A 13,743-nucleotide genomic window follows, 5' to 3' on the forward strand; every position below is an offset into this window, starting at 1 on the left:
ATTCTTTCTCATTGAGGACATCCCCTCACACCAAATGAGCATTGCCTCACATAAAAAGCACATCCCCTCACACCAAAACAGTATTTACTTCCTCACACCGAAGCATTTCTCCTTTATCAAGTGTTTTTCCCTTACATTGAGTATTTATTCCCTCATGTTAAAAGTGATTCTTTCTCATCAAGTACATCACCTCACCCCAAAAAGCATCCCCTCACATCAAAAGCACATCCCCTTATGTCAAAATAGTATTTATCCCCTCACAACAAAGTATTTCTCCTCACACCAAGTGCATCCCCTAATGCCAAAAAAGTGTTTATGCCCTCACACCAAAAAAAATGCACAGAGGTGAGTGGCCTTGGCACAGCAGGGTTCCCTCTCCAAGCCACTTTTAGAAAAGTTATGAAAAGTTAATATTTACATTTACTTTTTTTGGCTGTCAGGCAAAAATAGTCCCACCTTGGATGGTGAAAGGGTCAACCCAACTTAACTGAACTCAGTATTCACCTGGCCCTGCCTGAGGCAGAGAAATCTCAATGAAACTGATTAAAACCTTCATCACTCCTTCTGTTCCAGCTGCCAGTAAAACACACATAAAAAATAAAATTAAAGGAAAAAAGGAAAGCCTGTAGAAAGCTGAAAGCATCATTGAAAGCACAGAGATAAAGTAAGAGCTCTAATTTTTGCCAGTTCTCTTGGGCAGCCAGGAGCAGAACACCAACCCTTCATCTTGCTGTGCAAGCGTATTTCTTAATTACTCTCTTGAAATCATTTTGAAAATCTTCATTTCTCTTTTTGAGATTTTTTTACCTTTTACTTTTGAATTTTCACAAGGAACCTGATATAACGCTGAGAATGTTTTACTGAAATGAAGACAGGACCAGATACTCAAGCAGAGTCCAGCAAGAAGTGTTTGCCCTGTTTCACCAACATTGCATAAGAAGTTTCCATTGCATTCACAATATAACATGTTTAAAGTACTGAGTTGAGTAAGAGCAGGTTGAAATCTGACCAACAATTTGCTTTGAGTGGCTGCATGATCAAAACAGATCATCAGGAGATGTACAAACAGCTTGTGATGTCAGGATGTTAAACCAGGTTTAAATTTCATTTTACTTCCTCCCTGCAGTCTTTTTTGTGTAGCAAAACTGCAAGCAACTGAATTTTTTGACTCTCAACATTTTTTAGGGTGGCTAATTGAACTATTCTCAAAAGAAAGCCTCCTGTAGCTTAAAAAGATGGATAATCAATGAGATTGAAAAGACCTGCTGCCATAAACATCATAATCCAGTCAGTCTTAATCACAGTTTAACAGTTTAATCATGGTTAGGCAACTCTTTAGGCATCTCCTGGTCATCAGGACAGACCAGATGGGCTTCAGGTGTTTTATATTCAGCATCAACAAGAGATACTGGGGCTTATTCTCATCTACCAACAAACTATTGTCATTCCTCCACCATTCTCCCAGGATGTACCCTCTAAACACACCTGATAACCTTGGGCAGCTGAGAAATTACATCTACACTTGGTTGTGTAATTATAGAAAATCACAGAAAATTACAACCATCCCTTTTCTGTATGTTAAAGCTGATGAAATAACAAGCCTCAAACTCCACTGCTTTATATTCTGCCATTGAGACAACCTAACTTCATTAAGCTTTTTGGTGGTTTGATCCTGCAAGGTTTTGCAAAATGCAGTTTTTTTACAGAGATTTTCGCTAAGCTGAACAGAGCAAGTCACTCCTTGTGGGCTGAGCTGCACAGCAAAAAGGAAGTTAATGACACTCTCAGCAATGATGGGCTGGTGAGGTACAAAACTAAAGAGAAATCACTTCGACCTGCAACACTTTTATTTCCCTCCTGTATCACTCACAGAATCTCCACGCAATTTTTTACATGCACTTGCTACTTCTTCCTGAGCATGAAGGTCAGTAAAACTTCAAGATCCAGATGAAAATAAAGGTTTTAATCCTTGAAAACAAAAATACCTGTTGAATCAAGTGCTTTCATATTTTTACAAATGATATAAACCAGGGCAAACTGTGCAGTGGGAAGAGCTGAGAAACCCCACCCAGGGGAAGGAAATAAAGCCCTGTTTGCCATAGCAACACATTCTGAACAAGAAAATAAAATATACATCTTGCTGAAACTCAGTAAAGAACCCTTTTAAACTTTAAAGAAGCACAGCTCTGCTTCAGCCACTGGGACCAAATATTGCAGAGGAAATCCAAGATAGGTTGATTTCCTTGAAGCTTTTTTGGTTTGAATCAAGATTTTGGAGGATAACAGCACTGCTTGGCTCAGGCCCATCGTGACAAGGTGCTGAAAGTGCTGCTGAATTGATGTCAGATGGGAGTTATGATTTAGGCCAGTTTATTGATAAACAGCCCAGAGCTCTTTATCAAACAGATGTAGCTGACAGGGGAGCACAGCAGACTGGGAAATGCTGAGTTTTCCTCTGCCTCCACAGTGTTTGGCTGAGATAGGAGCCTGGCTGAGGAGGCAGTGGCTGAGCCCAGATAAGGGGGAGGTAATTCCAGCTGGCGAGGTAAAGCAAACAGAGGCTTTATCTTCTCCTGTATAAAAAACACTTGCTGAAATTATGCATGCAGGCTTAGGATCTCAGCCTGGAAAGGGCTTGGAAAGGAGCTCCTGGACAATTTGGGGAGGCAGTGCAGTTGTATGTGCAGGCCTGGAGATGGCACACCTGGATTGCGTGGCTCTGCAGGACCTGTACAATTCTTTGGGGAAAAAAAATCCCAAAACTTGAAGGATTCTGCTTTTCTTGTAACTACTTCTAAAAGGACAAGAAAGGAAAAAAATTCATTCAGGTCTGCTCTGCTAAACGAATGTCCAAATCCTCCACCTCCATGTGTCATTACAAGATACGTCAGAGCTCAGCACAGACACTCCCTGGTCCCCCACACCACTGGGAATTTTGACATTCGTGCCACAATTCCCCCAGTGAAGTGCAGGAAAAGCCCTTTGTCCTTGCAGGGTCACAAGGGGAATCCAAAAGCTGCAGAAACTGTCAGCCTTTGAGTTTTTTAACCCTGGTGTGAGTAACTGTGGAGTAACCCCCAGGCTGCCTCACCCAGAGCTCCTGTGCACTCCCTGCCTGCCAAAACCATTCCAAAGACAGGGATTTCCCAAATCAGTTTGCTTTGGCATTTCCTGCATGAATGGCACAAAGGAGAGAAAGGTTGAAGGAGTAAACAGTATTTGTCTCAAATTGAAAAGAGGAATGTGAGTAAAAAATAACTACCAGTTGTGGCTCATTCAATCAGCAGTGCTGCTTGGATGGAACAAATTGTCTGATCCCTCCTTGGAATGGGATCCCCTCTTACCCTGGGTAACCATGAAATGCCCGAGGAAGAGCCCAGCTCTGTTCTTTGTCAGAAGTTATTATGCTGAACAAATTTACAGAAGAAAAAATAAGAAACAAAAGGTTTTTCTAGCTATAAGAAATTAGTCTTTGCTATTTTCCAGCTGACATTATCTGCACAGCAGTGAGTAGGCACAATCTCTGCCTGGCCCCATATTATCTGGAAGCAAGTTAATCAGTATTTTAAATAACTAAATCTTTAACATCCTCCAGGAGTATCTTGCACTTCAAAGTGATTTATTGGAGGTCTGTGCAGCGTATTTGGAGGGGTTTGTGGCTTGTTCTAGGCCTCATTTTCCAAATCAAACATTGCAGTGGCTATGAAATTCCCAGTCAGAATCAATTTATGCTAAATGTGTTTTGAATTATGCTCATGAACAGTTTGCATTGAAAGCAGCCAAGCCTCCCAAGTAATGATTGCTTTTTGTCACAGGTTGGAGTAACAAAATCCCGGTGCCACTGAGAGCAGAAATAAAGAACAAGGTGGGACCCTGAAATTCCACAAAGTATTTTCACTTCTTTCATTCTATCCACTCTTTCAGCCACATTCCCAAATTCCCTTACAAATAAGAACAACACCCAACCACAGCAGCTCTCTTCCCACGCCAGGCTCCCCCATTTTCCACCGATTTGGAGGGGCGGCAGTGACTTACGGGCAGCATTCCTGGTGTTAGTCCGGGAGCAGGCAGCCAGGCTGCAGGGCCGTGCTGGCACAGCCCGCAGGGCTTTCAGCAGCTTGGAGAGACGCCCCAGGGCTGTCACCTTCACCCCACTCATCGCTGCCAGGGCTCTCCAACCCTCACTGCTCCCTCAGCACAGCCTAACAGCCCATCAGCATCACAGGATCAAACCCACATGGGCACACAGCTCCACTGAGGGGAGCCCAGGCTTCTTTATAAATAATTTTGAGAGCACCCTTTGCTGGTTAAGAGGTGGAGCCAGCCCAGGAGTTAATTTTCAACTTGTCCCTGCGCTGTCTTCTTCATTGGCCCTGCATTCTCTCCAGAGGCTGCCTAGTTGATGATTATTCCACGTGTGATTCCCAGAGGTGCTTTCCCCCCCACCATCTGGTTCCAAGAACACAGAAGGATTGCAGAAAACTCCTCTTTGGTATGCAAGGAGAAAGTTCTTATCACTCCTTGGTGCATGCAAGCTGTGAATTTGAATAGTTGGATATTTGAATACTGATAGCCAAGAGATGCTGTCAGGAACAGCTGAAATGCCCCGAGCTGGTGCTCAGAGTGAGGAATTCCCAAAATTCAGCAGCTATGCAAGGCTGGGCCTGAGAAAGAAACATTTTAGCTCTGAGCATTTTCTACAGCAGCATTGCAGCCTCCAGGCAAGGAGCTGCAGAACAAGGGATGCCAACAAGTTTTGCTACAAAAACATCTCCTGATTTTGTAAAGACTAAAAATAGTAACATAAGGACCCATAATTAGTCCTCTGCTCACACTTAGACTCAGCTGAAATTTTTGTTTGGGAGAGGACAGAGGGAGATGGTTTCCTGACCCATATTTCTCAGAGATAAGAACAAGAATATTGCTCTCTTGCTGTTTCCGGGGGCACTTCCAGAAACTTTGTTACCTTATGTGAAAATCCTCCTTGGAAATCCCACACTTTAATTTTCTTTGGGATGTTTGGTCTTCCTGTGACTGGAAAAAAAAAATCCACATCAGTGGCACATCAGCTGCAGTTTTTCAGGCCAAGCACAGAAACAGAGGCAAAGAATTGTTCCCATTAAAAATTCCCAATATTACAGATTATTACCAGCCAAATAGGAATGAAGATGAGGAGCCATTGAAGACGGAATTATCCCTTCCAAGGACAGGGAGGCAAGGATGACACAGCAAAGGGTCCCCTGGCATTCCCAGCCCCTGTGAGTGACAAAGTGACAAACAAGGTCCAAAGTCTGACCCAGGAGCACAGGGAGGAGCAAAAGGAGACAGCAGCAAAGTTAAGCAGCAAAAAACCATCCCAATTCCTTCCCAGAGACAGAAACAAAGACAAACCTGAAGCCAAGAGCTCCAGCCCCAGAGCTGAGACTTAAATGGGCTCCTGGCCCATCATGGTGGGTGGAGGCTGCAGGTGAGGATTATGGGGTCATTAAAACTTAATTAAAAAATCCCTCTGGCTCATGACAAAATGAAAGTATTTACACAACCCATGTGATTCTTTTTCCCCATTAAATACCTGAATGGGTATACTTCAAAAACTCCAGAATCTGACAATGACAGAGCAAGAAGTGATAATGATAACAGTGTTAACATTCTACCATTAAACCCTACTATTTTCTTAATTTATAAATTACCTTTGAAATCTTTTCAATAGTTTTGTTTGTGTTCTGTTGGGATTTTTTTATTTATTTTTAATAAATGGGTGTTTTGAATTAGAAACTTTTTGGTGATATTTTCACAAAACATTTGCCTGTCTGCCATCTCTTATCACGCAGGGTGTCAGGGCAGGGCTCAGGCTCAGGGAATCCTCTTTGGTAGCCTGAAGTGGCCAGCTGAGCTGTGCTATTTATTATTCCAACCCCTCCTATTTAGCAGGGTCTTCCTTCCTGCCTGTCATTTATTCCCTGAGCTGCCAGCACTGCCTGTATTGTCAGCTCTGAGTTCTGCCCAAAGAACTGAAACATCAACTGTTCATCACTGGCTAATGTGGGTGAGGAGTGTGGCTGCACACAATGAAAATGGGCTTCTTTTTCTTCACAGAAATGAAACAAGGGAAAAATTAGAATTTTCTTGCTGCCACCCATCTGACTTTTGCTGTCAGTGCCTCCAGACTGAGCAGAGAGAATCAATAACTGGGATTTTTTATTAGAGTATTGCCAGTACTTAGTTGTTTTTATTACCATTGTTCATATTAATTGTGTTACTTGCAGAGGGAAAATCACCTCCTCACTGCAGTGTGTCCAAGGAATCTGATCCCCAGGCATCCTCCTTGGAAGGCTGTCCCTGCCCTAGTGTTGTAGGTCAAACCCAGTAATTCAGCAAAAAATACAGTGTTACAGCTTTACTGCAATTAGATATCATGGAGGTGATTTAACAATGAACATTTCCCTCATCTAATTATTGTCTAATTGTGAGGACACTCAGTGAAGTTGTGGGAAGCTGCTGAGGAGTGGAAACCTCTATGGAGTGACTAAAAATGTCACTTAGTGCAGGTTCCCCACAGGAGCCAGGCCATCCCTGGGTGCCTTGGCCCCTCATTTCCCTGAGCATTGGCTCACACTTCCCATGGCAGATTTTACTTGGGGGAAACTTTTTTTTGATGTCCATATTCTGCTGGGACGCTTCACCCAGCTGAGCTCAGAGGGCTGGGAACCACCTCTGCTTTTCATTCTCTCTCTTGCATTGAGGACAGAGCATTCCAGATTTGTCCCCATGAGTGGATCCATTGATGTGGATTTTTTCAGCAGGGGGAATTCCTGAGATGTGCTGGGAAGTTCTGTCTGATACAGCCCATGGATCTTCATCCCTGCCAGGGAGCACTCCAGCATCTACTGGAGAACACCTGGAATGGGAGAAGAACTCTGTCTCCAGAGCTTTGCAGTGCCCAGGCTGTAGGGAAATGCAGGATTTCACCATCCCAAGGGCTGGAATTTGCCTCTGGACGAGGTTCTGGCTGACCTGAGCTGCCCTGAAGAGCAGCTCTGCCTTCCTGCCTCTGCCACGTGGAGCTGTGTGGAAATGTGCTCAGGGACATCCTGCCGCCCTGGCCACAGCTGGGTATCTCCACTCAGCTTATTTTACCTCTCCACTCAGTTTATTTTACCTCTCACACCTGAAATGTTGGAGTTAAAAATATTTTTTGGATGTGTTGAAATGCATGCATGTCCAGGATGAGATGGTGAAATTCTGCTTAGAATCATAGAAGGATAAAATCCTCTAAAATCTGTAGATGGAATGAATCCCCTTCAGGCTATGAAAATTCCCCAAAAATACTCAGATGATAATGGTACCTGAACAAATAAACGTGGTCTGGGGCAAACCTGAGCAGAGCTGGGCAAATCTCAGCTGTGTGGGGAGGTAAAAGGGCAGAGAAGAAGAAAGATCTTCTTCTTCTGGTTTCTTCTTCTCTTCTCTCACAGGATCTGTGAGAAATCTGGAAGATCCCAGCCAGACACAAACACAGGCCTTGTGCCAGGGGCACATTTCTCAGGAGGAAAGGAGCCTCCCATCATTTGGGGTTTTTTTTCCCAGGATCTGTCCAGGGAGATGGAGGAGTCTGTAAATAAATAAGAGAACATTGAGGTCATGCCTGACCCTTCTCAGCTTGTTCCTCAGACTGGCAGAAGTGACCCCACAGGAGCAGGGACTTTGACCAGACAGGTGGCAAAATGTGCCACAAAGTTTCTCTCTCTGCTGAGGGGATTCAGGGCCTTTTCTTCCATCCCTGTTCATGAAAATGAGGAGTATTTTCATTGAATAAAATGGAGTTTACCCAGCAGAAACCAGAATGAGATCAGAGTGTTGATACAGAGGTAGCTGAAGTAGGTCCAGGAGCAAAACCCACTTGATGCTGCCCTGTTTTCTCTTACAAACTACAGAACAATTCTGAGGGGATTGAAAATGGATGTGGCAGCTGAAAATTAAATGATGAGCTTCTCCTCATATGGTGCTACAGCACATTTACAAATAATATCAATATTCTCTTGATTGAAGAGATATTTTATGTAACTTTTCCTTAAGCATCACTGTCACAATACAGGACAGGCTGTGTTCATCAGGCTGGTTTGTTTCCCTTTCCAGTTACAAGAGATATTACAGAGAAAATTAATAAACCTAAACAGAAAGAAATTAATAAACAGGGGAGCTTCAAGTGCTCTTTTTACTTGGATGTAATTGAGGATTTTATCCTTAGGAAATAAAATTATTCTTCCAGGAAATATTCTGGAGTGACTTCTGTGCCTTGCTTACATCTTCCCCATCCCTTTTTTCCATGCCCTCATGCTCAGCACTGAGGATAATTATGGATGTCTGTCACTTGTTTAAACAAAAGCTTTGTTTGGCAACCTTTCTCTTTCTGCTGCAGCTGCAAAACTGTGTGCACAGTGTGTTAATTTTTTACCTTTGATGCTTTGGGAAGGGTTTTTTTCCCTAATGAAAAAAAAAGGAAACCAATGAATGAGATCCCAATCTCTCCTGATCCACACAAAACGTGAAAGCAGCAACTTCCTTAGAAAACAATAGTAAATGAATGCTGAGACAGAGTGAAATAAGCTGGATACTTCCTGGAAGCAAATTACTCCTCATGACATGGCAAAGCACAGACATAAAATGTAAGAGATTGAAAAAAAAAAAAGAGCATGAAAATGTGAGGAAATAAAACAACAAAGAAATCCCTTGTTTTATTTGGGACAACACACTAACAGGGCAACAGGGGGCATTATCTCCTGTAAAATAAAAAAAAAAAAATTATATATTAGCAGCCTGAAGTTCTCAGTTGCTTTTATATGAGGACAGGAAATTAAGAATGGATTTGATGTAGGCACTTGAGCAAATTATCATGGTTTAAATCAGAATAAACCTTCCAGCATATCAAGCTCTTCTTGGCATTTGCTCATAGGCAGACTTAGCCCAGAGTAAAGTGAAGCCCTCATTCACTAAATGGGGATTACACTGAATTTCTTTCAGTTATTGCAGAAATAGTCACAGGAGCTCAGTTTTGGCAGCAGCTGAAGCTCAGGAGATTGTGAAGCACAGGAAGCAATTACCCTTTGGTCAGTCACTCATTGGTACTGGGAATCAGAGACTAAAGAGCCAAATCTGGCCCTTCAGATTGAGCAGAAAGATCTTTTTCCTCTTGCTGCTTCCCAGTGTTTCCAGTCAGACTTTGTGCTGCATGAAGTGTTTGTCATTTCTGCTGTGCAGTCTCAGGGAAACACAGGGTAAACAAGGATAAAAGAGACTTTCTATAATTTATGGGTGTCATCCATAATTTTAAAAAGAAATGCCTCCTGGTTTGGAAAAGAATCCAAACTCATTTCTCTGGTAAAGAGAGAAAAACTCCTCTAAGGGGTGAGGTAATTGTGGATTCTCAGCTGCTGGATCAGAGTGGACTGGCAGGAGGAGGTGCTGCAGCCTCCCTTGGGATAAATTGTTTTATTTGTTTATTCTGCCCTTATCTCTGATCACAGCCACAGACATCACTTGGATCCCGCCAGTATTTCCTGCAGTTAATTTGAGCTAAATTAACTTTGGGTAAATACCATAACTGGTTTATGACAATGAAAGATTTATGTTTGTGTTGGGAAATGATCCATGGCTCTCCAGAGGAGAAACACCTCACACCTCCAGCAAACAGGAGTTAATAATCTTTGGAATGGCAATATTATGAAAATATGAGAGAACAGGGCAGTTTTACCTCAGGCTGGTTTAGGATGGCAAAAGCATTTACCAGCAGCTGGAACAGGGATATTTGTATCCCTGTTTTTCCAGCTGGGACCTGCAATTGCTTGAGTCCAGCAGAAACTCTTTAGCAAAACTGTTACAGGGCAAATCGGTGCAGCAAAGCGTGAAATAATCCTGTGTGAAAAGTCAGACTCTAAGTAGTTTAACCTTTGAACTGCCTGATCTGCTTGTGAAGGGGGAGAACACAGTAAATAAATCAACAGGCTCAGCTGAGCACTCCCAAACCTGCATGAGGGAGCAATTCCCCAACACACCAGGCTTGCAGGTGTCTGGAGAAACACTTACAGCTGAGCCTGAGTGGATTCAGCTTTGTGAATGGCACTGGAGAACCCCATTAGGCATCTCATTTAGGAATTTTTATTTGTCTTATTTAAGGAATGTTTTAATGCAGAAGTCTGAGAGTTGCTGCTAGCTACGGTGAAGCTGAAAAGTGAAGTGTGGTTGGTGTTTATTGGGCAGCACTGTGCTATATAAAGACAAAATCATCTAATCTTTGTCCTCTTTCAGAGCCATTTGCACACACTTCCTCCGTGCTTCTTTTTTTGGGGCTTTTTGCATATTTTTATCATCCCCAGCAGGTTCATGGCGTGTTCCCCACCTTCACCCAGCCCTGCTGTTCTCACGGCACACACAGGAGTGACAGAGGAGCAAAGCTGAGGAGCCAATTTAGCAAATTCCCACTGCTGCCTGCTGTTCAGTGTGCTCTGGGCACGGTGACATTGCTGTCCTCAGCACCACAGTGACATCCAGCTCATGTCAGCTCCAAACCCAGGAACTGTCAGGGGGGAGGAATCTGATGGAAGGAGCAGATGGGAAAGGTGCGAATGATTTTGGAGGTGCAGATTCCTGTTTCATCTGCCGGCTCTGCTGGCTGAGTGCTGCGGATATTGAGGGGCTGGAGCGTGTCCAGGGACTGAAATGGAGCTGGGAAAGGGGCTGGAGAATCCTGAGGGAGCTGGGAAGGGGCTCAGGTGAATCCTGAGGGAGCTGGGAAGGGAATGGAGAATCCTGACGGAGCTGGGAAGGGAATGGAGAATCCTGACGGAGCTGGGAAGGGGCTCAGGTGAATCCTGAGGGAGCTGGGAAGGGAATGGAGAATCCTGAGGGAGCTGGGAAGGGGCTGGAGAATCTTATGGAGCTGAGGGGGCTCAGCCTGGAGCAAAGGAGGCTCAGGGGGGCCCTCCTGGCTTTGCACAGCTCCTGCCAGGAGGGAACAGGAACAGGGACAGGAGCAGAAGGAACGGCCTCAGGCTGGGCCCTTGTGGTGGGGACTGGGCACAGGTGGGACTCGGTGATCCTGGAGCTCTTTTCCACCCTCAATGAACCCGCGATTCCGTGACTCCCTGACTACACTTCCCGGCACGCCCCGCGCCACCCCGCGCGTACTACAGGTCCCGGCGTGCTCCTGCGGGGGCGTGCGCGCTGCCCTCTGGGACTCGTAGTCCGGTCCCCGCTGCGGCGCCTCGGCGGGGAAGGGCGGGGGCATCGCGCGCACGGGCGCGGCGCGTGCGCGGCGCGGGGCCCCGGGCCGGATCTCTCGCGAGGAAGGACGCCATTATCGCAGCCGCCGCACAAAACACCACGAGAACTCGGCGCCCGCCTCACACGGTAACGCGGCGCCCCGCGGGCGGGAGCCTCCGCTACGCGGCCACCCCCCGGCCGCCCGCACGGCCCCGCACGGGGACACCGAGCACACACCGCGCTCCCGCCGCGCTCCCCGGGCCGCGAGCCGGCGGGGAGGGAGCGGCCGAGGCGGGGGGGCCGCGCGCCCCCCTCCGCCTCCCCCCATCGCTCTCATGGGGGTCGCCCGTGGCTCGATATCGGGGAGAAAATCCTCCCGGTGAGGGCGCTGAGGCCCCGGCACGGGGTGCCCGGACAAGACGGGGCTGCCCCTGCATCCCTGGCAGTGCCCGAGGCCAGGCTGGACAGGGCTCGCAGCAGCCTGGGATGCTGGAAGGTGTCCGTGCCGTGGCAGGGCTGGAACGGGATCGGCTTTGAGGTCCCTTCCACCCGAAGGTTTGGCTCTTCCCGCTCCGCTCCGGGGCTCACCCCGTGCCGCGCTCCCCAGTGCCGGGCTCGGTGTCCCGCTGTCCCCCGGGATGTGTTTGGGGCTGGGCTGGGAGCTCCTCCGTGCCTGCCCTGGTGCGGCAGGGTCCGGGCACAGCCCCGCGTGTGCTCATTCACTGCCTGACAGGGTTTTCCACACCCATAGCAGGGTTGGTGTTCTGTGTCCTCTCCATGCCAGCCAGCTGTTTGACATTGAGTGCTTTCCATGCGATATTGAGCCGCAGTTCTTCCCTGTGCGGGTGCTGAGGCTCTGGCACCGCTTTCCCTGTGGCTGCCCCTGCATCCCTGGCGGTGCCCAAGGCCAGGCTGGACAGGGCTCGGAGCAGCCTGGGATGGTGCGAGGTGTCCCTGCCATGGCAGGGCTGGAACGAGATGAGCTTTAAAGTCCCTTCCCACCCAAACTATTCCAGGATTCTCTCATCACACTCGGTATCCCGATACCCTTATTTGCAATTCTAGTGTTGCCTCCTTTTTCTCTCCCCCCCGCCCCCCCCGCTTTTTTTTTTTTTTTTTTTTTAATCCATCCACAGTGGCAAGTTGTGTACTTCACCAAATATAGTCATTTTATCCTGCTATGGCACAGATAGTTTATGGATCAGTTTATTTTTGGAGCTCTCCAGGGAAGACTTTTTGAAGTAAACAAGGGTTATTAGCAACTGAGAGATTTCTTTGGTTGGAAGCAGCTTTAAAGTGGAATTTTGGAGTGATTTTGGTACTTTCTTGCCTTCTGTGTGAGGTTACCTGAGGTGTGGTGCCCTATGGATATCAAGAGGCAAACCTGATATTTTATAACTTTAAATACTTCAACCAAGATTTTAAAATATCAAAAAAGTGTTTGAATTTCATAGCAGTGACTCTTGAAACAGAGGGTTTTCTCTATTAGGAAGTTTATATATATATGTTTTAAATAGTTGTTTATAGAAATGCACCAGAATAACAAGACACTGATTCTGAAACCCTGAGCGCCTTTTCCCATCATTAAATGGAAGTAGTTCCTTTTTCAGTAATAGAGGTTAGGCAGAAAGATTAATTAATTTATTGGGAGAATAAAAAGATGGAGGTTGGATTTGGGAAACATCCCATCTTCTCCAGAGGCCAGAAACATTTTAGAACTTTGTTTTTTCAATTTATCATCTCTTCTACAGCTGGGTTTTCTGTCTGAGTCACCCAGCCATGTGAAAGTTGTGTGGTTCCAGAGCAGGTGTTAATTAAGGTTCCTTCAAAGAACTAATTGATTAATAACATCCAGAGTAATTTAATAAAACCATTAAGGGCGTGGTGCTAATTAGCAATGCTCACAGCTGCAGCTTCCAGAGGCACCTGCTCCAAGAAATGAGTTTGGAAAAGGGCTCCTCTCCTGCCTGTGCTGCTTTTACCATCCTTCTTCTGGAATTTTGGGCAATCAGGAGAGGAAAATGAGCTTTAGTCACAGCTCAGAGCTGCTGATTGTGGATTTGCTTTGGCTTGGAAAGGAGTTGGGGTGTCCCAAGGGATTCACTCCCAGGGAATTCCAGGGAGAGGCTCCTCTTTGCCAGGATTTGAGTTTGCCTCTGGTTTTCTCTTGAGCTTCTCCCTCATCTTGTGAAGCTTTGTAGGTGCAGGAGCAAGACACAGCTTTAATGTGCCAGAATTCCAGGGTTTTCCTTTATTGTGTCAGAATTCCAGGGTTTTCATCTCTTTCCTTGGAATTGGAGTTGCTGGGATTGAGCCACTTGTAGGAGGAGACAGAGCAAAGCCAGGTTGGATTTAGAACTACAAAATGTCTTTGTATGCAGAACTTTGCCAATAAAATTTTGGTCACAGGTTGATTTCCTTTAGTTTAAGACTCAATATTTAGTTATTGACAGTTGAAATAACCTTATTTTCTTTCTTATCCAT

The 13,743-nt window shown here is 45.7% G+C and overlaps 1 protein-coding gene and 1 long non-coding RNA gene across 3 annotated transcripts in view; one reads left to right on the top strand and one right to left on the bottom strand.

Annotated features, from left to right (window-relative positions):
* Positions 1-4,442: 4,442 nt before the first annotated feature.
* Positions 4,443-5,303, bottom strand: LOC132078974 (uncharacterized). Its single transcript, XR_009419339.1, has 3 exons — positions 5,150-5,303; positions 4,967-5,034; positions 4,443-4,664 (listed from the first exon to the last, which is right to left on the bottom strand). It is a non-coding gene; the product is annotated as an uncharacterized LOC132078974 (long non-coding RNA).
* A 5,930-nt stretch (positions 5,304-11,233) lies between these two features.
* BANP (BTG3 associated nuclear protein) overlaps positions 11,234-13,743 on the top strand; it is a 109,543-nt gene continuing 107,033 nt past the window's right edge. For both annotated transcript variants that reach the window (XM_059481418.1, XM_059481419.1), the window contains exon 1: positions 11,234-11,406. The gene's annotated coding sequence lies outside the window, so the exon portion shown is untranslated. The remainder of the gene's footprint in view (positions 11,407-13,743) is intronic.

The sequence above is a fragment of the Ammospiza nelsoni genome, chromosome 13 (assembly GCF_027579445.1).
Source record: "Ammospiza nelsoni isolate bAmmNel1 chromosome 13, bAmmNel1.pri, whole genome shotgun sequence".
NCBI classification, from domain to species: Eukaryota; Metazoa; Chordata; class Aves; order Passeriformes; family Passerellidae; genus Ammospiza; species Ammospiza nelsoni.